The sequence below is a fragment of the Rosa chinensis genome, chromosome 5 (genome assembly GCF_002994745.2).
Source record: "Rosa chinensis cultivar Old Blush chromosome 5, RchiOBHm-V2, whole genome shotgun sequence".
NCBI lineage: Eukaryota > Viridiplantae > Streptophyta > Magnoliopsida > Rosales > Rosaceae > Rosa > Rosa chinensis.
Genome location: NC_037092.1, coordinates 19,174,077 through 19,201,742, shown reverse-complemented (window position 1 = coordinate 19,201,742; position 27,666 = coordinate 19,174,077). Strand labels below are relative to the sequence as shown.

General features: G+C 36.7%; 1 pseudogene; it reads right to left on the bottom strand.

Annotated features, from left to right (window-relative positions):
* Nucleotides 1–6,386: 6,386 nt before the first annotated feature.
* On the bottom strand, nt 6,387–26,563 carry LOC112203360 (annotated as a pseudogene).
* Between the last annotated feature and the right edge of the window lie 1,103 nt (nt 26,564–27,666).

Sequence of the window (27,666 nt, the reverse complement as noted above, 5' to 3'; positions counted from 1 at the left end):
CATTCAGCACCCATTGGGATCCATCACTTTGATCATCTACTGCAGTATAAGTAATCTTCATTCTCATTTGAAACAATTGTAAAGTTTTACCTCATCTTCTTGGAATCATCATCAGGTAGTACAAACTTGAATCTTCCATTGGTAAAGACCCCGCTACTCCAACAAACCTTCCCGCACTGCCTGATCTTTCACTGGTGTTCACTGGGGTCCCAATGGAGAGTGAAAGCCCCCAGTTCTGTGTTGTACAGACTCAACCATGATGCAAGTGACCAAATGTGACCATTTTTATGGTCAACATCTAACTTCATACCTGGCAAAAGGGTGTTTCCAGGATGATCAAAACTTTGCCACAACACCCTCTTTGTTGATCCGTCGGAGTTCACTTGTTGTAGAATGAAATTGCCAGAATCCAAAAGGGTAGCAACAACACTGGTATTATTGGGTAACTTTCAATGTGTTGTTCTTGTCCAAGGTAAGAACTCCTGTTGGGTATAAAATGGGTGTTTTCCGGTTGGCAATCCATGCATAATTTATAGAATTTCCAGCATTAATATGATAGATTGCTAGATAGCTGGTTTTCGAGTTTCCATTTTCAAAGAACCCCAAAGTGAACTTCCCTGTTTTGGAGACTAATAAGGAGCTCGATGAATTGAGCGTATCACCTGGTTTCAGTGTATTTCTTCTTGCAGCATGACAAATCTGGAAGCATGACATAGTAAAGACAAAGAACTAAGGCCAGACGGCTACTGCTAGCCATGGATCAGCACAAAGTCACTTACTTAATTTCTCCAAATGATGAATACATGAACTGAATAACGTTAATATATACCAAATCATATTCTTGACAAAGGTCTCACACATGATATGCTTTTCAAACTACCATTAATACGTAGACCCAACATTAGTAGGCTCCTGAAATCTAACAAGATATGAAAAGAATTGAGTCACTCTCTTATGAGAACAATCTTAGAGGACCAACTGCTTAATAGTCAATGCCCTTTCACATGGAAGACTTTGCGACACACAGAGAGTTCACATGGAAGACTTTGCGACACACAGAGAGTTCACATGGAAGAAAAATGCCTTAATTAGCAAGAGATACAGAACCAGGTCTCAGTATCTTGCTCCAAAACAAGAAAAATCTCAGTAAATGATGTAAAAAGCCTTCCTAAACAGTGTTAAAAGGGAATAGCTCAAGCCCCAAGCCCCCAAGTGATAACATTCAACTACAGCGCCACAGCGTGTATGGGTGTATAATTGATATACACGAGGAGCAGCATTAAGCTACAAGGTATAATTGAATGCATGGCATGGTTTCAGTGTATCTCTGCTTGCAGCAGGAGAAGTCCACAAGCATGTAAAAATTAGAAAGAAAATTAAGGCCAGATGTCAACTGCTAGCCATGAATCGGCACACAGGCACCTACTTTCACCAAATGATGAAGACATGAACTGAAATACATGAATCTCTCCTAAGTAATTTCTGGCAAAGAGAAGAGTCTATGCTTCTCAGACTACTATTAATAAGTATACTCTTGTATGCAACTTGTGGCCACCAAACATTAGACAGAAAAATACTGTTTGACTCCTTCCATCTGATGAGCCATTCCTTCTTACCTTATATTTACAAAAATAACAATGAAAAATGATGCTTTCTAAGATAGAAATGGAATATTGACTTGTAGAAATGAGTGTTTACATTGAGCCAAACATTTTCTTTTGAAACTTGACAGAAAAAGAAGGATACTGGTAAGAGAAGAGAATAATATGTGATGTGATATGTTCTAAATCCTGCTGAATAATATCAAAGACAAATATCAGTCTCTTGCTCTATTATGAGAAACTTATTGGAAGACTTTGGACTCTAAAAAGCATTACTTGCATACAACCCCACAAAGAAGATGACAAAGTCTCACTTCTTTCTCTATGTTCATACACAACCTTTTTTTATTCTAGTGAGATGGATTCACACATCTCTGTTTTTTGGTCCTAAACACCAAATAAGTCGAACAGTCAGAATATAGACAAATACATAATTTATTTCACATGACAGAAGATATATATATGTCGATGAAATTTGAGTCCATGCTTTCATATGTCAATATAGATATGACATCAGATAGTTGGGCCGATCAACTGCATTTTCTTCCACGCATAGCAGACCGACATGGATGCATCTTAACAATTGACCCTTCATACATGAAATCAGATGGTGTTGGATCCATGAATTCTAGCCCACGACCATCCTTCCACAATTCCCACGCCTGAAGCAGGATTGTATGAATGTTTAGGATATCAGAATGATCAAGGGTAATCAAAACTGCAAAGAGATTTTTGACATACATATCCTACTATAGTTAGCACTTGATCCTCATTGTAGAAACTGTTGTTTCTCCTGCCACTACTGACTTCAAGCATTATCACACAAAAACTGTAAACTCCCACTCAGGGAACATGTAACCACTGTACCAAATGAAACAAAATAGTGCATACATAAATGCACCTTTAGCAATCGACCAAAAGTGAATATGTAATAAGAATGTAGTGTTTACTTACCATGTTCACACGCACGACCCTATTAGTATTTGCCTCCAGTTCATTGTGCGTGAAAATGTGTGCCATGCCAAAATCAGAAATTTTGGGATTCATATTCTCATGGAGTAGAATATTACTAGCTCTCAAATCTTTATGAATTACCCTCACTTTGAGTATTTGTGCAAATAAAGCAATCCTCGAGTGATTCCTTCAATTATACTGAAACGCTTATTCCAATCTAGTAGCATCCCTCTGGTTGAATCTATCCAATATATGAAGCTAAGAAAGATTGATAATTTATATCTTTTCACAACTAATAGAAATATAAATACAAGCTTTTCTAGATCAAATGAAATGAAGCATTAAGGTTAAAGTGATAGTGATAAAACCCAAATAAAAAGTAGTCCAAGGATCCCCCCCCATAGCATGAACATTGAATTCGAATATTATGGGTTCAACAAGCATCTTCATCTTCCTTTTCCCAACCTCTCCATGTTGGTATACGGACGACTCATCCTTACCGCTTCCCTGCCTAGCCGCCGCCGCATCGGAATCCATATTTTCACTGCCCTTCCTTTCGCAGAAGTTAGTATCGACTCACAAGCAAAGACGCACGTTAATTGGAAGTTTCACCAAAGTCTTTTCTCCCTGGTCTAATCGATTAGGTTGTCTCCACCCCGATATTAGACCTCTTTCAACCACTGGTCTTGATCAAGGTAATGCTCCTAGGTTGGTGCACAACCTGATTGATTGGGACACCCATTCATGGGCTCTTGGGAGCATTCGGCACCTTCTTCAACCTATGGAGGTTGACAGAATCCTAGCTATACCTATCGGTCTTGGAGAAGAGGACAGACTTATTTGGCCGTGGAATAAAAATGGGGAATACTCGGTCAAATCTGGGTATCATTGGGTACATTCCCTGAATTCAGTTTTTAGTGACCCATTCATTGGGTCCTCTCATTCTATTGCTACCAAGTGCTGGAAACTCTTATGGAAAATTAAAACTCTCCCAAAAAATAAAAATGTTCCTGTGGAAAGTCCTAAATGGAGCGGCTTCATCGTTCCTAAACCTCCATCGGAGAAGATTGATCTCCTCTCCTCGCTGCCCAATCAGTGGGTTAATCTTATGTATGGGCCGTTTTGCCTACTGGGCTGTTATCCAATAAAAAAAACCGATTAGATCACGTACGCGACAACACGAAATTATTTTTATGTCAAAATAAAATCGTTTTTTTTTTTGGCAATCTTATGTCGAAATAATTATTGTAGCCTATGATGGAGCATATGACAAGGCTCATCGGTATGGCATTTTGCATTGTATTGATATTGTTTCCGATCACTTAGCTAATAACTACCATAAATGTATGACCAACTGCGATGTTTCATTGGTACTATATTTGGACTTTTCAAGTATAATATAGAAAATTTACTGTTCCAAACAATCTTTCCTTGATTCTTATTTTGGACAAAAAATTGACAATTCCAACATGGTGGATGCTGATCCGCCTAGAAATTGTCTCCTATGTACCTCTGTACGAAACAATAGCAATTACCCAAAAAAAAAAGAAAAAAGTGTTGTATAATAGAATTGCGCTTCTTCGAATTGTATGTGCTCTGCTCTTCATAATGTACCAGTACCTATTGCATTCGGGCAATTTCATCCTACAGGAACCCAGTAAGCGTCCATCTGCAGATCATCACATGCACTTGCACTTACCGTCCGTCTTTTTTCTTCATGGGACAATGGATGTATATTCAGCAAAACTAGGCTTAATTAGCAATTGTGGAAATCAAGTACAACTCTGGTTCACGCCAGTCTTTTTACATAGCTGACACATGATTGAACTTGAGTAGCCTTGCTGTGAGAGAGACCATCACCTTTGCTCATCTTTCCCTTCCTTTGAGAGTTGCCTTGTAGTTGTTGTGGACCATTATTGCTTTGTGCTCCATTGCGAATTCCATTAGCATAAGACCTTTGCACTCCACTATTTGCAATGAAACTTGTAGGTGGAGAGAAAAAACCATAAACATATTGCTGTGTGGTACTACAGTATGGTGCAGAAAGGTGTGAAAAACTAGGCTGCTGCAAGAAGCTTGAATTTTGAGGAAAAGAAAGATTGTGCACTTGTGATATTCCACCATAGGTTGCAAGACTAGGAGTGAATGTAGAGGGAGCTGCATGCTGCAACAAGTTAGTATTGGTTTGCATTTGAGGCATATGAGTACCATATTGGTGATGCATACCACCATTGCTTCTGCAACTATCATCATGTGTCACAAATTCAGTCTTGGAAGGTAAAGATATAGACTTGTTAGCCTCTTCAAGTTCAGCTTCAGCAATAAGCAAAAGGGACCTTAATTCTTGTGTTGAAACCGGGTTATGCTTAGCCCTGATTATGGTTTTCATGGTAGTATAGTCTGATGGCAAACCAAGAAGAACAGAGACAATTATGTCTTCATCTGTCATATGAATCCCTACATTAGCCAACTGATCACAAGCAATCTTCACTCGATCCAGGTAGTTGTCAATAGAATCTGACCCTTTTTGAAGTTTGTAAAAGTTGCTCTTCAGTTGCTCTTTGTTAAACCAAGAAGTAGAGGCATACCTCTCTTTAAGCAAACACAAAATTTCTCTAGAAGTGTTACTGCCAACAACAAAAGAGAGAACACCACTGGATAGAGTAGCAGCAAGCAAAGTCATAACAACATAATCATTTTGTTTCCAAGTAAGGTACTGATCTGCTGTCACTTTAGATAAGACACCACCTTCTTCTGTGATCATGTATTGTGAAGGACAAGGAAATGACCCATCTACATATTTCATTAGGCCACAACCTCTTAACATTGTCTGTAACAAAAACTTCCATGTGACATAGTTGGAGCCATCTAAGTGAACTGGAATCAAATTGCAGAAGTTGGACAGTAGACAATTTCTTAAGTCAATATCAGTATTCATGATGATAGTCAACACAGATCAACACTCAAAATGCACCACTAGTAACAGATAAAATCCAGCAAAATAACTCTATGATCTTGAACAATTTCTAATATGATCTTGAACAAATTCGGAAGAGAAGCTAGGATTTGCATACTTCCATATCTTCCAAAAGCACAACTAGATCTTTCACAATCTTCAATTTCCAGTAAGTCAACGAGAATTGCACAAAAGCAAGTACAGAAACTTCAACAAGTAAAAAACTAGGGTTTCAACAAAACGTGTACTTCTCTGAGCTTGTGGAGGCAAATAGCTACTAATAGTGAAATCGAACATTGATTATAACAAATCTGAGCGTCAAAGATGTAAAGCAGTACTGAATCTCAACAAACTTTAGGGAATCTTGAACAATCTTGAACAAATCTGAGTTTTTGAACAGGATAATGAAAATCTAGCTTCCAATACTGAAATTGAGTATTGATTATAGTAGATCTGAGCTTTGTTGATGCAAATATTTTAACAAAACTAGAGGAAAAGACTACTAGATCAGATTGAAGATGAAGAACATAGCTGTTGCTGCTGGAAATCGAAGATTAACAATATTGAGTGTATAGAAGCCTGAATCTGTGCTTGAATCTTTGAGAAATCGATGAACAAATGTGGTCACTGATCGACGAGGCTTTGATACCATGAAAGAAAGCTTCAAAAACAGAGAGAAAAAGCTAAAGTTGAATATGCTTCACGTGAAAGATGAGAGCTTGTCTGTTACAGTGAGGTATATATAGTACCAGCTACACTTAGTAGAGAGCAACACATGGCACACAGCTGTAGGGCACTATGTAACTAATCATGCTAATCAATCAGCTAATTAACAATTAACATCATATATCCTAACACACGACACATTAGCACCTTTAACGCGCATCATAATCAGAATTGGACATTGTATTTATCGATGCATTTTCTGAAGCTTTTCCAACCGTACCAGTTCTGACCACTCTTCTCTCCCTACAGAATGCTGGCTTTGTAGGCGTAGGTAGTGACATGCCTTCACTTGTCAACATGGAAATGACTTCTAACATAGTAGGCCGATCGGCTCCATTCTCCTCCACGCATAGTAGACCAACATGAATGCATCTCAACAATTGATCCTCATGATATGAATCACCTAGTGTTGGATCCTTGAATGCTAACTCCGCACCTTCATTCCATAACTCCCATGCCTGCAGATCAAGCAAGAATAATATGTGATCATCAGGCTATTAAAACAGTGTATTTGGAATTATTTTGGATAAGTGAAATTTGCTTAATTAATGCACATACATATCTGACTGTATTGACCACGCGTTCGTCATTGTAGAAGCTCGTGTTTCTCCTACCACTAATGATTTCAAGCACCAACACTCCAAAACTATACACATTGGATTTTACAAAAAAAATTCCCCCATAGCATACTCTAGAGACATGTAACCACTGTTTATAACATCAAAAAGAAAAAGTTCTTAGTCGTAAACTATGAGAATGCAAGTGAATAATGGTTACCAACCAAAAGTATACTAGCCACAAAAAGAAAAAAAGAACTATTGTTCACTTACTATGTCCAGAGGCGGCCCTTGGGGTGTGCATGTGGTGCAGGTGCACAAGGCCTCCGATTTTTGAAGGCCTCCGAATTTCGTAATGCCTTTATGTACATATATATAAATTGAAACACTACCAGAAAAATGGTCTTTTATGGCCCACAAAGAGCGCCGTAAAAGACAATTTACAGCATACAAAAATGCGCCGTAAATGGCCATGCCGTAAAAGACAAAACTTTTTTACGGCGTTTTTTGAGAAAGCCGTAAAAGACCCTCCCAGCACGCCGTGAAAGACATAAAAGAGCGCCGTAAAAGGGTTTTAGACTTCTTAATTTTGATTTTGAAATATATAAATCACGCCGTAAATGACGAAATATGTGCGCCGTAATTGATCTCAAAAGCATGCCGTGATTGATCTCAGAAGCACGCTGTAAAAGCCAAAAATGAGCGCCGTAAAAGGGTTTTAGAGACTTTTTATTTCAATTTTGAAATAAGAAAGCATGCCGTAATTGATATCAGAAGCACGCCGTGATTGATTAACAAGCACGCTGTAAATGTGGTCGTATGATATATTTACGGCGTGTAATATTTGCACCGATTTTTTTTTCCTGTAAATTTTGTGATACCATTTCAAAATCTAAATAAATCTATACAATTTATTGAGATAAAAAGAGAGATAACAAACTGCAAGTATCACATTACGAAATATAAATGAATATGCCAACAACACTAGTACTATATAAAAACAACTTAATTAAACCAACAGTCTATCATCACCATGCTAAAATATAAAACATTCTAGATTATTAGAGACCACCTTAGATTAGAATTGTCTTTGTTAATTGCAAAAGATAAATCTATAGTGATCTATGCTGTGGCCTCTTGAACATCTTCATATTATGTTTGATGCCAACTTTTACCTGCATAACCAAAACAAACACAAAGAGAGCAATGAAATATAATTTTCATTCAAGGAAAACACATGAAGCTAAAGTTTTAATTCAACAATTCATGCATCATAAGCAAATAGAAGCAATTACCTCCAAAATGCCTAATTCACTTTGATGTACTTGATAGGCCATGCAATCATACTTCCTGTGGATGCATAAAGTTTACTAAACTCGCTTGTTGGGCGATGCAAGGCTATATCATGAAAAACTTCATGCACCGATACTTTCCAACAATCATGGCCAAGAGGAACATGATGCACCTCAACTTGTGGATCTTTTGATATAATGCTAGCACTTGCAACTACTTCTTCTTTAGCAAACCAACTTAACAACTGCACTTGTTTCCCCAAATCTGTCTTGTGGACTATTTTTGGGTTAACTAATCCAGAAAGTTGTTTCTTTCCATTAAAACTTTGCTGCATTGGGCTGCAATTTTCTGTCTCATTATAAGAACTTCTAACACTTGCATCTTTCTGTTTGCTCTGTGCTATATCACTACCAGTATTTGTAACACTTGGATTTTCTTTACGTTTTCTATTTCCAATCTCAGTAGCAGATTGTTGTGCAATAGTGTGTTCCTCTAGTGAAAAAAAAAAAAGGCAGTCAATAGTCTAATTAAATGTGTCAAAAAGAGGTAAGATATGTACTAAGACTAATGCAAGTCAAAACTTACATTGTTATTTCCTCCTTGGTCTAGCCGAGCACAAAGGCCTCTCACCATCTCTTGCAATTTGTCTACCACTTGTGTTTGAGCAGCAAGAGCATTCTCTAACATTGTGACTTTATTACTTACATGTGATTGAGCATCGCCTTTTGAAGGTAGTGCACCGAACCCATACCCTCTTACTCGTCCTCGTGGATCTGGACCAAGTACTTTTGCAACAGCATCATTCTTTATAGAAGACAGTCCAGAAACTGTTTCTTCTTCTTCCTTGTACTTTTTCACTTGTTTCTACATATATAAAGAATACATAACTAAATACATAAGCACAAAGTTTTCATCACATTATCAATGAACATATATATAGCAAGATCAGTGCTTAGAATATTTATGTAATTCAAAGGCTAAGACAAAATTGAGCAAGGAGGTAATAATGTAAGAATAGTACATATATATATTATATACTTTGAACAAAAACATTTTACTGTAGATGCTTGTTACCACTATTTCTGAATCCACAGCTTCCTCAGTTGACCCCTTCTTCTGCTTTGCTTCATAGGCACAAAGCCAAACATCAGACCTTGATATTGCATCCAGCGTTTCACTTTGTTGCTTCTATGGAATAAGTAAGCACATATTAATTATGACTGTTATTTTGATATTATGACCTCAACAAATCGATCAAACAAACTGATCACTATAGGACAAGGATATAATCAGAACCTACAATTGCTAGGACTAGTGCTAAAGGCATCAATGCTATCACAAATATTTAAAACAACAAAACATATAGGAAAAAGATAAGTCACTTACAATACAAAGTCTCCTCTCTGCATCTATTTGAAGTCTGGACGTCTTCCCTACTTAGATTCTCCCCATGATTTTAAAAGGCTGACCAATTGCTATGACTAGTTCTCTAGATAGTTAGGAAAGGAAACATGGAAAAGAAAGAAGATTAGCAACTTAAATAATGGTTGATTAATTAATACTTCTCAATTAATATACAGTAACCCCCATAATTTCTACTAAGGAAATCCTAAGAATGAATATCAAATAGACGTCTAGACTTCAAATAGAGGCAGAGAGGAGACTTTGTATCTACTAATTAAAGAGCTAGCTTTGTATGCAGACTTTGTATGCAGGGAATATACTAATTAAAGAAACACAAAGTAATTAAACTTAAGTCTGGACGTCTCAGACTTTGTATGCAGGGAATATACTAATTAAAGATAAGGCACTCTCAGACTTTGTGACAGGACCCGCCCCGGATTTCACCCTGAAATCCGAAGAGGCTCTGCGGGGCCCACCTTAGAAGAAATTCTACCAAAAATTTGACAGAACTTCCCCTAAAAATGGACAACCCAAAACCTGTAGAAAAACATTTACACTTCTAAATCATCCATCCTTATTCTCCTAGAGCCACCCTGCTCCCTATATTACAACATCTCCCATATCACAAAACAATTCTGAAACTTAAGAATAATAATCTCAAGAGTTATCAGAGCAATCTATTTCTCAGGCGTACAAGAAGGTAGTATACAAGATAAACGACCAATACTTTTATAATGCGGAAGCTATGACAGCTATGTCTCAACCCCAAGTACGCTCGACCTCAAGCTAAACTGGCCTGCAAACTGGGCATTTAAAACCGAAGGGCCCAGGGGAAAACATTTAAAATCCGTTAGAGTGAGTGGACGAAAAATAAGTACTTTCAAATGTATAAGTAAAACTTAATGTTTTCCCAAGTTATTCTCTAAAATCTCGCATGCAGTAAAAATCTTGAAAACACTCTTAATCATCCTCTTTACTGAAATCTCAATCACGTAACAAGAATATCTTGAAATCTCTTAAAATCTCATCTCAATCCTTATAAAACATCCTTTTCATGAGGCTCGTTTGATGACTAGAAAGGACTGCTGTCTAGTCATCTCATGCCATCTAGGAGGGACTGCCACCCAGATGACGCATCGGAAGGGACTGTCAACCGGAATAGGAGGCGGTGGATAGATGGGACTGCCAACTAGCCACATGTAGTAGACGGGACTGCCGACTAACCACAGGTAGTAGACGGGACTGCCGACTAACTACCTCATGTCATCTGGAAGGGACTGCCAACCAGGTGACGCATCGGATGGGACTGCCAACCGGGCTGTAGTCTGGAAGGGACTGCCAACCAGACTATTACCTAGAAGGGACTGCCAACTAGGTAAGATACGCATGCGCCAAAACTGGCCTCCTTAATAAACTGAATAGCCTCCTCAAGAAACTGAAAATAACCTCTTTCAATTACTTGCTTTCGGAAAGAAACTCGGTATTACTTCAATAAATCAATAATAATTCACCGAAAGTATAACTCAGGATTAACTCACTAAATCAAACCTCAATATCTCAATAAATCCTCGAAAGCATAAAATCAAATACTCTGTAAATCAATAAATGCTTTCAGAAAGAAAACTCAATCGAACTTCAAGGCTGATAAGTACGGAGCTTAAAGCTCAATAAATCTCGATAATTCAATCATGCTCAAAAATTCGATGAAACATTCGTACTCGTGAATCCTCATAAAAACCGATATTCGAAATCCATAATTCTCATAATATTTGCTGAATCAGTCACTTCCCGAAAATCATTCCTCAACTCAATAACTCATGAATGACTATCTCAAAAATCTATTAAAAGCCCTCGGGAAGGAATCTCAATACTAATCTCGTAATTCATAAATAAATCTCGATAAATCAATGCTCAAATATTCAAAACATAATTAAATCTCAATTGGAAGAAAATAATAATACTGCATGCGGAATTAATTTAAAAACAAATGTCCACTCACAGTACTATTTAGGCGACCACACAAACGGTTTCCTTCGTCGAGCAGTAGCTCGGTACGTCATCCTGTACACAAGTATAATTCGTGAATAACAATCCGGAAATTAAATACCATTCCCACATCATATCCTCATAAATCACCTATCCACTTCTTGGATTCAATCCAAACTTTACCACTATTACCAATTCATCGATTTACATATTCCACAACGAAAACGAGGGAAATCCGATGGCCGGATTTCCTACAATTCAATCACAAAACTCCAAACTTCAGAAAATCACAAACAATTCCAAATTCCTCCAAAATTCACCAAGCTTCACATATGACCTCTACAACAAATATAGGATTTAACTAGCTAAAAAAAAACAGAATATAAATCACTGTTCATACACCGCACTATTCACCGTCGCACTATTCACGCGGCTACACTGTTCATGCGGCGGCCAACTCCTCCTCCGGCCACCAAATTTCAACCACAGAATCATCTCAACATTCTAAGCACTTTTCATAACTGTGACCAAGTGAGAAAATACCTTGAAATGCTCCAATTTTGCCGATGAACACAAACCCGGAAATCTCCAAACCCACCAATTTGGAAATCCTTCAAATTCACCTTCCAAACGTGGAAATTCCAACTAGAAGTCTTGAGGGGAGATGATCAGTGACTCGAGGCGCTCCTAGAGCCAATTTCACCGCCGAAGATAGCCAGAAACTGGGGAATTTTGCCGGGGAAGCAAACTGCTACAGTAACAATGCTTGCATAAATTCGGGGTTTTCCGGCCAAATCGCCGATACCCACTGGTACGATCGTGTAGATAAGGAAGAGACGGTCCAAGGACAACTGGAATCAAGTCGATCGGACGCCGGACGGTGAAGAAATCGGAAAAAGAAGGAGAGAGGGCGACGCGGGGGGAAGAGGGGGAGAAAATCGGGGAGAGAGAAAAATGACGAGTTACCACAGTAACTCGTCCTATTTATAGAAAGTTACTATGAACAGTAACTTTACCATTTCGCTTATAACTTTCGCATACGAACTCCGATTTTTACGTACCACATATGCACGCGCTCGGTTTAACGTCCTCTACAACTTTCATGAAGGAAATTTTCTCAAATTTTGACCCGAATAAAAAGTCAACTTTTAGGGCCCCCTAAAATGTCGAAACGGAGCCAAAAAGTAAATGTAAAAGTCGTTTTCCCATCGAAAGACTTGTAAACTGGTAAATTCGAGTTCGGGACGTCACACTTTGTGTTTCATTGGCTATAGTGAGAATATACTAATTAAAGAGCTAGTTGCCATATACGTGACCTGTTGCCAAATGAGTATTTGGAAAGAAAGACAAGCTTATATCAATATGGTGGCACAAACAATCTGGCCTTTGAAAGCAAGTGCATATTTCCATACACATATATTCACTCTTAGACTAGTCTAAGATAAATGCAACATAGCAATACACATATATTCATTCTAAGATAAGTACTCTCACTGGAGAAACTCCATCCTATACAATCTGCAGTCCCCAAACACAAAAGAAATATTAAAAATTCAAGAAAGGAAGAGAGAGAATTCAAAGGTACACAAATCTTTCTTTACCTCTAGATCGAAAAGAAAGGCCACGAATTGTAAATATTGTAGGATATAAACCTCCAAATTTCCCAACTACGATCGAACTTATCTTGATACACCTTTCAGAGAGAGAGAGAGAGAGAGAGAGTTGGAGGAAAACATAAGGTTCCATTTGGATGATCGAAACTGTTTCAAAAAAAGAATTTTCTTTTGTGCTGAAAAAACTATGAAAGATTACATATATCTGTTTGATGTAGCTAGATGCTGTTCATTTGAAACGGTTTGCAAACTACACACAATGAGTCATTTACTTCAAAGCTACGTATAAATGAGTAGCAACAGTTCAATCAAGCAATTTATTAGTAAAAGAATACCGAGATTTCAAGTCAATCTCTTCAAATGGAATACAGAGAAATCTATAAATGCAAAATCAGTACTAACAACAAAAGTACGGGATCTTTTGATTGCAATAGTTAAAATTGAGTAATTAAACAACGTAATTTGAACCAAACCACTAGATTCAAAGGAGAGTACAAATTAAGTAGTGTGGTACTCGCTCAAGCCACGGCTGCAGAGGGTCATCTCATCAATTGCTTGAATCAACCGCCTAACCATTGAAAACAAAAACAAATCAAAATGAAAACTAAATGGACATACATACTATGATAAAACAAGCGAATGAAGATGAATTTTCGAGAAGAGGACCTCCGTTGTTCAAAGAGGGACTTCTTGAGTTGGTTATCAGTTTGAGCTTTGAGAGCGTCGTTTAAGATTTCAACAAAATCAAACAATAGAGAACAAAAATTTCCAATTATTGCTAGGAAGAACATATAGGAATCATACCCAGAAATAAGCGGTGGCCATTCTTGAAATTGTGCAATCTTGCTGGGAACTTTTCTACATCTAGCGGTGCAATCGTCTTGAGCAAGTTTGATTCTTCCAATCTTGTAGATCCAGCCGCTCTTCAACTCTTCTCAATGTAGATTGACGGTTCCGCCGCTCGTTCTTGCCTTTTCTTTCATCTCAGTTCTTTTTCTTTTTTTCTTTTTAAGAAACATGTTCACTTATCGAGTTAGCATTTGGGAAAGCTGGGAAAACTGGAAGGAGGGAAAAGCTAAAAATTTCCGTGCTAATCGCAAAATTCACAAACTCTTTTACGGCGTTTTCACAAACACGTCGTAAAAGACTCTAGATTACTCATTTAAGGCCTGCAAATTGTGCAAGCCGTGAATGAAAAGAGATATTTACAGCGTATTCCAAAAGCATGCAGTAAATGAACTAATTCATACATCATTTACGGCCCACATAGAAGTGTGCCGTAATTGATACTCATTTACGGCGCACATTGAATGCACGCCGTAAAATGTGCGTCGTAAATGATCAATTTTCTGGTAGTGAAAGTGTGAAAGTATATGATGAACCGTTGTAATTATTTGATTTGATCTGATATGTCTTGGGTTTGAGTCCCTTGGGCCTTTCTATTTTCACTACAACAGAAAGTCTTTTTAGCGACCAAGTTTTTTGCGAGGAATTTATTTTCCTCAGTAAATGTCACTTTTTACAAGGAATATTTCGATTCCTCACTAAATGTCATTAGGTTTTCTGCGAGAAACATATTTTCCTCACTATACACCACTTTCTACGACGAATATTTTTGTTCATCACTAAAAGTGACCATAGTTTGGTCTCCTAAATCATCATGTTATTAGCGAGGAAATATGAGACTAGGGTGAGGAATTTTTTCATCGCGAAAACGACATTCAACGAGGAAATAACGATTTCGTCGTTATTAGTTTGGCGGAAAATTATGTAAAACCTGCCAAATTCAATGGTGACAAAATTATGGATTCCTCGCTAAAATCCCGTGTTTTACGATGAACTATTTCCTCGTGAAAAGAACCAATTAGCGAGAAAATAATGATTTCGTCGTTATTAGTTTGGCGGAAAATTATCTGAAACCCTCCAAATTCAATGGCGACAAAATTATGGATTCCTCGCTAAAATCCTGTGTCTTACGATGAACTATTTCCTCGTGAAAAGAAGCAATTAGCGAGGAAATAATGATTTCGTCGTTATTAGTTTGGCGGAAAATTATGTGAAATCCGCCAAATTCAATGGCGACAAAATTATGGATTCCTCGCTAAAATCATGTGTTTTACGATGAACTATTTCCTCGTGAAAAGAAGTAATTAGAGAGGAAATAACTATTTCGTCGTTATTAGTTTGGCGGAAAATTATGTAAAACCCGCCAAATTCAATAGCGACAAAATTATGGATTCCTCCCTAAAAGCCCGTGTTTTACGATGAACTATTTCCTCGTGAAAAGAAGCATTTAGTGAGGAAATAACGATTTCGTCGTTATTAGTTTGGAGGAAAATTATGTAAAACCCGCCAAATTCAATGGCGACAAAATTATGGATTCCTCGCTAAAAGCCCGTGTTTGACGATGAACTATTTCCTCGTGAAAAGAAGCAATTAGCGAGGAAATAACTATTTCGTCGTTATTAGTTTGGCGGAAAATTATGTAAAACCCGCCAAATTCAATGACGACAAAATTATAAATTCCTCGCTAAAAGCCCGTGTTTGGAGGGCCGGCTCGTCAAAAAGCCAACAAAAACCTAGCCCAGCCCGCCAAAAACCCGCTAGGCTCGACCCGTAAAAGCCAGTAAACTATTATATATGTATGTGTTATATATATATATATATATATAACACATACATTTATAACCACACATATATCTATATAAGTTTATATATTTACAAACACACACACATATGTGGAAGTTCTCATTATCTCATACTTCTATATAGATTATGTGCATATATATTCTACATATCATGACGACAATTGACCAATTCGATCGGGTTCGAAAATATGGTGAAATTGGCTAAATTTTTTACCACGCTCATAATTTATTGTAATAATCCCATCCAACGGTCGGTTTTTCCATTTTCTTTAAATTGATAGGGGTTGATTTTTGGAGTGTATGATATATAAATATAGGTTTATAAGAGTAACTAAGTTTGACCTAGTTGATCGAATTCGAAACGAGAACCAAATTGGCTAGATTTTTTACAATCACCATAAAATATTACAATGTCTCCATCGAGCGGTTTGGTTTCTCTAAATTCATTTTCCACTTCATGGTTGCTTTATAATGAACCTCAACAATTTAAATGCAATATACAAATCATACAACTTTAGGAGGCAAATTGATATAGGCCAACGTCTTTGTAATTAAAATTGAAATTTTTATCTTATGTACACGCACATCCATCGATGGGATATTTATAGACGTGATGTGAAAAAATAAGCATGTTTTTCGGTCGTCAAGACATCGGTCAACCAAGAAGACATACAAGTGACGACGGTTGACCGATTCGATCGGATTCGAAAATATGGTGAAATTGGCTAAATTTTTTACCACACTCATAATTTATTGTAATAATCCCATCCAACGGTCAGTTTTTCCATTTTCTTTGAATTGATAGGGGTTACTTTTTAGAGTGTATGATATATAAATATAGGTTTATATGAGTAACTAAGTTTGACCTAGTTGATCGAATTTGAAACGAGAACCCAATTGGCTGAATTTTTTACAACCACCATAAAATATTACAATCTCTCTGTCGAGCGGTTGGTTTCTCTAAATTCATTTTCCACTTCGTGGTTGCTTTAGAGTGAACCTCAACAATTTAAATGCAATATATAAGTCATACAACTTTAGGAGACAAATTGGTATAGGTCAACGTCTTTATAAATAAAATTGAAATTTTTAACTTATGTCCACGCATATCCATCGATGAAATATTTATAGACGTGATGTAAAAAAATAAACACGTTTCGCGGTTGTCACGCCATCGGTCAACCAAGAAGACATAGAAGTGACAACGGTTGACCAATTCGATCAGATTCAAAAATATGGTGAAATTGGCTAAATTTTTTACCACACTCATAATTTATTGTAATGATCACATCCAACGGTTAGTTTTCTCATTTTCTTTGAATTGATAGAGGTTGCTCTTTGAATATATATATATATATATATATATATATATATATATAGATCCTCCTCCACACAAATTATTTCTTTCTCGACCAGATATTCCTGTGTCGACCGAATATTTCCTTCTCAACCAGATATTCCTGCCTCGACCGGATATTTCTACCTCAATGAGATATTCTTGTCCCGACAGAATATTTCCTCCTCGACCAGATTTTCCTGCCTCAACCAGATATTTCTACCTCAATGAGATATTTTTGTCTCGACCAAATATTTCCTCCTCGACCAAATTTTCTTGCCTCAACCGGATATTTACTCTTCAACTAGATATTCCTGTCTCGACTGGATATTTCCACCTCGACCAGATATTTTCGTCTCAACCAGATATTCCCTTCTTGACTAGATATCATCACCCTAACAAGATATATCTCCTCCCACAAGATAAGAAATTAAGGGTAAATGCTCTATAAAAGGTACACGGACATGTACTACAATAGCATTACTAATGAATGACATGTCATAATATGATGGACCTCTCTAGGATATTCACAATCATAAAGATACCCTAAATTCATTTTTACTTTTATAAATGGCATATTGAAAGATTCGAGAAAGAGGAGACAAGTCAGACAACTACCAAAAAAAAAAAAAAAAAAAAGAGAAGCGGGACAATGAAAACCCAAATGACCAAAGGCGGGGAGGAAGGCGCCAATTCAAAAGGAAAAAAAAAAAAAAGATAAAACCTAAGGAAGCAGAACTCTATCTTTTTCGCACTTCTCTATCTCTGACGGCGTTCTACCAAAGCTCTGTCTCTAAGGCTCCTCTGAATCTCTCATCTTTGAATTTCTCATCTCTGTGAGTAAGATTAGATTCATCCCTCCCTATATATTATTCTTGTATAGCTTGATTAATCAAGGTCTTATTTTCTTGTAGGCCTTATTCGTTGCTCTTCCAATTATTGAAATTTTTGGATTCGATACAGCTCGATTGATCAAAGCACCAACCATCGCATTCTTTGCTCTGCTAAGCAACAGGTCAATTGCACTGCACTTGACAAAGTTTAAAGTAATTCGAGTTAACAACATTATTGTTGCCTTCGTTGAGTACTCCAATTGATGGGCTGGTCAAATATCTCTTTGAATTCAATTCTTCTGAATACTTAGACTGTGGGTTGCAGGTTTCTGTTTGGGATTTCACTCTTTGATAGGCCTGTGTGGCAACAATTCATTATTTGCTCTTCTGGGTTGTTCTTTGGTTACCTTGTCAATTGCGTCTGTGAGGTTTGTTTCCGATTCAATTTTATCATTTTGAATTATGTTCAAATGTTTCTTCATTCTCAGATATGATTAATTGTTGGTTGTGAACATTTTCTCAATTTTCCTTTGTTGTTGTTCTTAGTTTCATTTTTCACTGTTTGATTGGTGAAAATTCGGGAGGAGAAATTGGATTGGAATAATGAGTATGCTGCATTCTATTCCAAATGGTTGTGTGGTGGCTAACATTACGTTTTAGCATCGGGAGGAGAATAACGCTTTGGTGAACTATACATCTGTGATTGTTTTAGCATCTCTGTTTTTGGCCTAACATTATGTTTTTTTTTCTGCTTGATCACAAATATTGTTAATGCTCTTCATTTTTTTCTTTGTCTAAGCCAAGGGTAATGTCTTGGCCCCCTGGCTCATTTTACTTGAACTTCTATCAGTTCCATTGGAGATTCTTGATATTAGTAATTTCTCACTGTGTAACCTGCAAGTTTTCCTAAAAGAAGGAAGAGGGAATCAATTCTGGGATTGTAAATTTCATTGATAGAGGTCGTTGTAGATACCTCTACTAGCAAGACTAGTTTGCTATCTCACCAAGCATAAGTAACACGCTCTTTGGGACACCCACAAGCCATGGTGAGGCCCAACCGAGACATGCATCTTGTAGCCCTATGTTCAAGCTACGCTACGGTATCCGGAAGTCACAAATCCGTCGCCGGGAAGCCACCTTCCCGGCCTTGCCAAGTTGCCTCCACAATATGCTTCTCTAGACTAGAATAGTGACTTTGAGTCCCACATCTAAGAAAATGTAAATGAGGGAGCCTCCTTCCCCTATAAAAGGAGACTCCTCCCACAACTCAACACATTCCATTACATCTCTTGTAATCTTGTTAGGCCGCAAGGCTCGACACACTAGTACACATTCAAGTGGACGTAGTTTCCCGCTAAGGCGGGAGACGAACCACTATACATCTCGTGTCACCCTCTCTCTCTCTCTCTCTCTAAAGCTAACTAGAGATCCCCACGGATCCTAACGTTAACAGTCGTTTTGTATCAAAACGTAAATACTGATGCTTTCTTCTTTTATAGTAATCTGAATGTGGACTGTTTCTTTTAATTTTTTTGAAAAGAGACGCTGGTATGTCTTGAAAAATGGAGATCTTCCATTTTTTTTTTTGGATGACAGTTGCTAGATTCTAGGTTTAAAGTGCTTGTTTGTTCTGGCTGCGGTGGTACCATGGTAGTGTTCATGGTTGTTGTTATAGGCCTGCTGCATTTTATGTTCTTGGAGCAATGTAGGAACAGGCAATGTATAGGTTCTCACAAGGTTGCAGTAAATGTATTAGACTTAATATGCTAGTCACAGCAGAAGATGCCCCTCATCCGCTGGTGTTGAATATTGAATTGGTTATCCTTTATTGTTGTGTATTGATGAGTTGATTGTAGTAGTGCATTGACTTCATTGTTTAATTTACTGGCATTGCTGCAACATTTAAAACTGTGCTCAAAAGTTGATGTGCCATCTGAAGCTTATGATCACGACTTAGGTTTTGAATTAGGCACAATTATATTTTATTAATTGTTCAGTTAGTTTTTTTTTTCTTTTTCTTTTTCCTTTCTTTCTAAAACATATAGACCTTTTGCAATTGTATATAGGAAATAAGACATTTATATTTGTTTTTGAATTGTTGAGAGCACAGGGATCGCTAAGTTGGTTTTTGTCATCTCCAGGTGAGACTTATCATGCCTAAATAAAATATGATTACTAGTATTGTTGTACATGAACCCTAGATGCATTCCCGGCATGTGCATAGGCTAGCGTAGATGGTGACCGGATGAAATTTAATTTTGATTGCTTGATCATAAGAATTTTGAATGTTTTGACTTTTGTTTTTGATGATTGAGTGATGTTTCTTGTGCTTTCATGACCTGTTATTCATGCTTGTGTGGAATTATACATGTTCATTGCTTGCTTCAGTAGGTTTACTAGTACGACATTAAATTATTTATATGCAGACTAAGTACGACATTGACATGTCTCTACCTTGGGTTAAGAGATATGTGAATAAATCTTTTGGAACAGTGTTTGCTAACTTCCGTTATAAGCTTAAGAAACATTTTGAGCAATTCTCAACAAAAGAGGAAGCATTAGAAAATAAACATAAAAATGTTAAAACTGAAGAAGAATGGGCTTTTCTGTGCACTTATTTTTCTAGTGAAGATTTTCAGGTACGTACAAGATTGTTTGTTTATTCTTTTTATTTTTGCTATAGTTGCTTTTCAAATACTACACTAATTTTGTTAATAATTTCTACATTTTAGTTTGCTTTTTAATGATAAGAACATAAAATTACAATTCCAAAATAATCATTTGATATGTTATAGTTTCCAGATTGTTTCAGAGAAAAATTCTATTAATAGGTCACATTTGAAATATCACCATAAAGCTGGGTCGAAGTCTTTTATGTCGCATCAAGAACAGATTGTAAGTTATCTATATAATTTTATTAATTAATATATTGTAACTATTATACATGTCTTAACAACATTTTTTTTGTTTAATGCAATAGGCTGCACAATCAGGGGAGATGCTAGGTGCAATTGAACGCTTTGAAATGGAGTACAAAATTAAGCATTAAAAAAGGTTGGGACTTGGGAGCGAAAGAATTATGGGTCAGTGACCTATTGATGTATATAATATAACTTGAATTATAGATGTATAACTATATATGCATATTCATACGTAGATATTTATTTATATAAAAAACAATTACATAGATTAAGATGATGAATATACCTATAGATTATAAGAGATTATTTTGATTTACTAGGAACTAAGCATACACACTTAAATGTATTTTCTTTTATTTGCAGGATCAAATGGTTAAGATGCGAACTAAGACAACCCTTCCTGATGGGACTCGAACTATGAATGATGATGAAATATGTGCAAAGGTTCTTGGAGTAAAATCAGGCTACATCAAGGGTTGTGGTTTTGGCCCTAGGCCTCCACCATCTAGCACTTCTCGATCGTCACTAGATGAAATGTCTGAGAAGAATAAAGAGTTAGAAGATAAACTTGAAGAGACCCAAGATACTATAAAGGCTCAACAAGAAAAGATTGATGCACAAAATGTGCTGATCCAAGAATTGCAGGAGCAAGGCAAAAAGTTTGAGCAGTTCATGGCAACCTTTATGAACCAACAAGCATCAAGTTAGTTATGCGTATCTAGGATTTAGTATCAGTTAAACAAGTTAATTGACTTTTGGATCATTTTTAGTTCAATATTGACTTTAGACTATTCCAATTAGTAGTTATGGTAGACAACATTATGAATTATTATTTTGTTTACTGTTTAACTAGTTTTGAATAAGAATCCTCTTTTTAGAATAAAATAATATGTATCGCTGACAGGTCGTATCGTAATAAGAAGACAACTGCAACAAAAATAAATTTCCTCGCTATAGATTAAAATCAATAACGACAAAAATAAATTTTCTCACTGTAGACTGTAGATCCTACACTGACGGAAAGAATATTCTTCATTGAGTATATTTATCGAGAAAACTTTTTCTTCTCGAAAAAGATACATATTACGATGAAACAAAATTTCCTCGCTGAAATCAGTTTATAGAGAGGAAAAACTTCCTCGCCCAAAGTTATTTATAATGACGAAAATATTTTTGTCCCAAAAACTGTAGTCCATACACCGACGAAAAACACATTCCTCACTGTTGAGTATCTTTATCGAGAAAACCTTCTCATTGAAAAGATACATTTTACGAAGAAACAAAATTTCCTCGCTGAAAACAGTTTATAGCGAAGAAAAACTTGGTCGCCAAAATCTATTTATAACGACGAAAATATTTTCGTTCCAAAAACCGTAGTTCCAACGCCGGTGGAAAACATATTCGTCGTTGTTAAGTATCTTTAACGAGAAAACTTTTTCTCGTTGAAAGAATACATGGTACAATGAAACAAAATATCCTCGCTAAAAAATGTTTATAGTGAGAAAAAGCTTCCTCACCCAAAGCTTATAACGACGAAAATTCGTCGCAGAAAAAGTAGTTTAAATATTTTATTTATTTACATTTTTTAATTTTAGTTATCATTGGCGAGGAAATAATTAATTTCGCGACGAAATCTAGTATGTCGGAAAATATATTTAACGACTATTTTCTAATCGTTGAACTTTTTTAACGAGAAAAAAGTATGGGTTTGAGTAAGGAAAGAAATTGTCGCTATAGAATAACAGCGAGACAAATAGATTTCATCACGGAAAGGGTTTGACGAGGACATTGTTTTTTCGTCGCCAAACCTTTTCTTGACGAGCATTCTCCAACGAATTGAAGACGAAAAGAATTTCCTCGCGGAAGTACTTCCGCGACGAAATGTCTATTTTTAGCGAGGAATTTGTTTCTCGCAAATGAGGTTTTTTGTTGTAGTGTTTTATGTTTTTTCTTTGATCTTCTTCTCTGTTCTTTTGTTTTGTCTTTCTTCGTTTTATGTTTCTTCTAGTAAGGCCTCTCTATTTTTATTTATTTTCATTTTCTGTTATCTTCATCTCGTTCTTTTATTTGTTTTCCTTTTTTCATTTTCCTTCTTTGTTTTGTTATGTTTTTATCCTCTACTCTTTTCTTGTTTTATTTATACTAAATATTCTTTTTAGTTCTTCAACTGAGATCATAATTAATAAGGCTTCACTTATATTTTCGCACTAGGCCTCTTAATTTTCAGGACCGGCCCTGACTATGTCCCAACAATCCTCTTAGTCTTAATCTTTGCTTCCCGTTCATTATGGGTGAAGATCCTTGCCATACCAAATCAGAAATCTTGGGATTCATATTTTCATCAAGTAGAATGTTACTAGGTTTCAAATCTCTATGAATTACTTGCATTCTTGAGTACTTGTGCAAGTAAAGCAATCCTTGAGCGATTCCTTCAATAATACTGAAACGAGTCTTCCAATCTAGAAACAGAGCTCTGGTTGAATCTGTTCAAACATATACAGTTACGTTGGGGAAGTGCAAATATTTATATTGTTGTGTAATTACTATTTAGCTAGTTAGAGCAAATGAAATGAAGAACTAATCTCACGTCAAGATTTTGCCTACCAAATAAATAGTAGTCCAAACTTCTGTTTGGCATGTACTCATATATTAACATCCTCTCATCTCCATGGAGGCAAAATCCAAAAAGCTGAGCAAGATTTGTATGTTGGAGTTCATATATGAGTCTCAGTTCATTTTTAAACTCCACTGTTCCCTGTCCTGAACATTCTGAAAGCCTCTTCACAGCTATTTCTTGTCCCGTCACCAATTTTCCCTGAATCAGTAATCTATAATATGTCACACCATGATCAATAAGAAAAACTGTCATACTATTCAGCTATTAACATTCATAGAGAATTAATTTCGTTATTCAAGACTAATTACCTTATAAACAGGTCCAAAACCCCCTTCTCCGAGCTTGTTTTTCTCAGAGAAGTTGCATGTGGCAGTCATTAAAGATGCATAGCTAAATACACTTAAATCTTGTTGTTCCATCTTTCTATCATTTTGAACTCCGTTCACATCAGTAGGTCTATTAGATTTCATTAGGTTAAGCAACTCATTCTGAATCTTTCTCCTGTTCTCAGCTATTTAGATCATCAATGAAATAAAAATCAAAATGTCAATTTTTGGCGACCACGATTGTCAAACATGTGAAATTCAAGCACCCAATGCATAAGAAAAATACCTGAAATTAAAAATTTTCTTCTTTTCAGTAGATAACAGATAATGTAAAACATCATTACCAGTACAGCAAACGCAATACCAGTGCCAATCCATCTCCACTCATGTACTGCATAGTATACATATAAGCTATTTAGTTATAATCAAAATACAAGCACTTAGTTTGACTGTCCCTAAAGTACTACAAATGTTTTCAGACAGAACATTCCGGAATGCCGATATGTAATATCACATATATACTAGACTGTCAATCTAGATCATATCATGAGGTGAATTCTTGTTTTAATGAAATGGTGTACTAGATATTTGACAGGTGATCGAATATTACCCTCTTGTCTCAATCCTCGAAAGTTATTTTCTTACACTTAATTAGGATCATTCAATTACTAAATTTTGTCATTTGTCCATGTACAACATGTGGAACAATATTTATATCCGTATGAAATTGATAACTACTTGCTAACAGTTTCTGAGAGCTCAAAAGATTAATAGACTTACCTTTGATATTGGGAATCGACTTTGTTGTATAAACAGAAACCCGTGAATCGTCATCAATGATCTCTTCGATGAACTCCCAGTTTCCACTCCAGTACTGGCATCCAGTCAGATTATTAAGCTGAAAGTAGAATCCAAGGCAGCCACAAGTGTTCCAACAAGTAGTTGTTGGAGAGGAAAGATCCCACATTGAAAAAGTGACAAATAAAATATAACTTATAAGTGGGTGGATCTCACCCAATTGTACCGAGGTCTTTTGTGATTAAAAACCCAATACCTAACGGGTAGTATCGGTACAATGGTGGGCCACGGGCCACTCTTGTCGCTGTTTAACATGATATTAGAGTGGGTCTCTCTCCAATTGCGTCTCCAATTGTCATGGGCCCGAATTTGGGTTCCTTATATTGCCATCGGAATATTCCGATTGGATTGTTACCAAGTGTCCAATGTGAGCCTTGAATTGTTATATTGGCCAAGTCTCCGATATGAGACTTGTGTCCCAATTTCCAATGTGGGAATTGGATTGTTAATTAATTTCACGTGCAGAGAGTTAGGTTGCACGTGAGGGGACGTGTTGGAGAGGAAAGATCCCACATTGAAAAAGTGACAAATAAAATATAATTTATAAGTGGGTGGATCTCACCCAATTGTACCGAGGCCTTTTGTGATTAAAAACCCAACACCTAACGGGTGGTTAAGTTGGGATAGTATCGGTACAATGGTGGGCCACGGGTCACGCTTGTCGCTGTTTAACAGTAGTGAGTGAGGGGACGTGTTGGAGAGGAAAGATCCCACATTGAAAAAGTGTATATTTTATATGTATTTATAAGTGGGTGGATCTCACCCAATTGTACCGAGGCCTTTTGTGATTAAAAACCCAACACCTAACGGGTGGTTAAGTTGAGATAGTATCGGTACAATGGTGGGCCACGGGCCACGCTTGTCGCTGTTTAACAGTAGTGAGTCATATTCGATCGCTGTTTAACAGTAGTCTTACAATCACTATATCCCAGAGTCATATTCGAATCACTCGTATATATTGAATTAGAGCTGGTCATTTGTCGAAAGTAACCAGTTTTTAGCACAAATTTATCACCCACATGTCTGCAACTTGGCTGCTCCCATCTCGCACACCCTCCATCACTGTTATAGCCATAACAGTAATCTGCTCGCGCAATATCAACCTTTTCATCGAAGTCATGCAGTCGCCCCATGATGTTCAGCACCCATTGTGATGCATCACTTTGATCACCTACATAAGTAAAGTAGTCTTCATTCTCATTTGAAACAATGCTAAAATTGTACCTCATCTTCTTGGAATCATCATCAGGTAATACATACTTGAATCTTCCATTTCTAAAGACACCACTACTCCAACAAACCTTCCCTCGTTCCTTGATCTTCAACTGGTGCTCACCGGGGACCCAATCGACAGTGAAAGCCCCTGGTTCTGCACTGTACAGACTAGTCCACGATGAAAGTGACCAAATGTGACCATTTTTATAATCAACACCTAACTTCATACCTGGCAATAGGGTGTCTACGGGATGATCAAAACTTTGCCACAACACCCTTTCCGTTGATCCGTTGGAGTTGACTTGGTGTAAGATGAAATTGCCAGAATCCAAAAGGGTAGCAACAATATTGGAATTATTGGTAGTACTTTCTGAAGCAGAGTAAATGAGCAGAGGATCACCACCATTTTGGGTAACTTTCAAGGTGTTGTTCATATCCAAGGTAAGAACTCCTGTTGGGTATAGCATAGGTGTTTTTCGGTTGGCAATCCATGCATTAAGTATAGAATTTCCAGTATTGGTGTGGTAGATTGCTAGATAGCTGGATTTCGAAATTCCATTTTGGAAGAACCCCAAACTGAACTTGCCTGTTTCAGAAACCAAGGAGCTCGCGGAATTGAGCGTATCACCTGGTTTCAGTGTATCTCTTCTTGCAGCAAGAGATCTCCACAAGCATGAAAAGAAGAGTAAGCAAATTAAGGCCGGGCAGCTACAAGCCATGAATGGTCGCAAGTGCACCTACTTTCTCCAAATGATGAAAACATGAACTGAAATATCTTTCATAACTCACTTGTGATTCTTGTCAAAGAGAACAAGCTATACTTTTCTTTTTTTTGAAAGGTCATGCTGTACTTTTCAGACTACCATTAATAGTAGATTTTTATATTGATTGAGTGGAAGTTGGCCACCTGCCATTAGCCATGAAATTTCTAATAATTTATAGTCGGACATGGGATAAAATTTTTGATATCTATAAATTTTCAACGGCAAATTTGGAAAGCCCGGATTGACACTATTTTCAGAGGGAAAGTTACTTTTTCTAATGAAGTTAGGGGACATCATGGGTCGGATCGGGCCTAGTCAAAGTCAACAAAATTTAGGACTGGGGCTTAAATATGCTAATCATTATCCTCTCGAAAAGCCCAATCCTCTAGGGCAGAAAGGGTCGGGTCTGGCAGACCTTCCGAATAGGGCTAAACATGGTCGAAATGGGCCGAAAATGGCCTTATTTTGTTTAACAAACAAATATATATATTATTCTTTTCTTCTCAAAATCTAGCTCAATGGTTATATAAGTAAGAGTACAAGACTCATTGTTTTTTATTGATCATATTTAATATATATATATATATATATATATATATTTATAGGAATTAACTTATAACATTTATTAATAGGTTAGTTAAGGTGATTATATTCAATTAACTATCTCTCTAAATCTCCCAATATTAATTGTTGTGTAACAAAGAAAATATAAATTAAAGACACAACGCTTACGAAATCAATTATAAAGAAAGAAATAAATTGCATATTATAGAAAAAAGAGAAACATAATTTAAAAAAAATTAAAAATAAAATTATTAGGGCTTATTCGGGCGGGCTTAAAGGGCCGGCCCGGGTTTGGCCCTAACGGGCTCAAACGGGCCGGACCGGGTTTCATTTTCATGGCCCGTACCTTACCCTATATTAGAAAGGGCGGGATTGGGGTGGGCTTAGGACCGAAGGGCCAAATGATGACCCCTAAATGAAGTTGTGGCAGCTTCTACTGGTACTCTAAATGACATGAATGCTAATATATAGAATTTTTTTTTTGGTAATCTAAT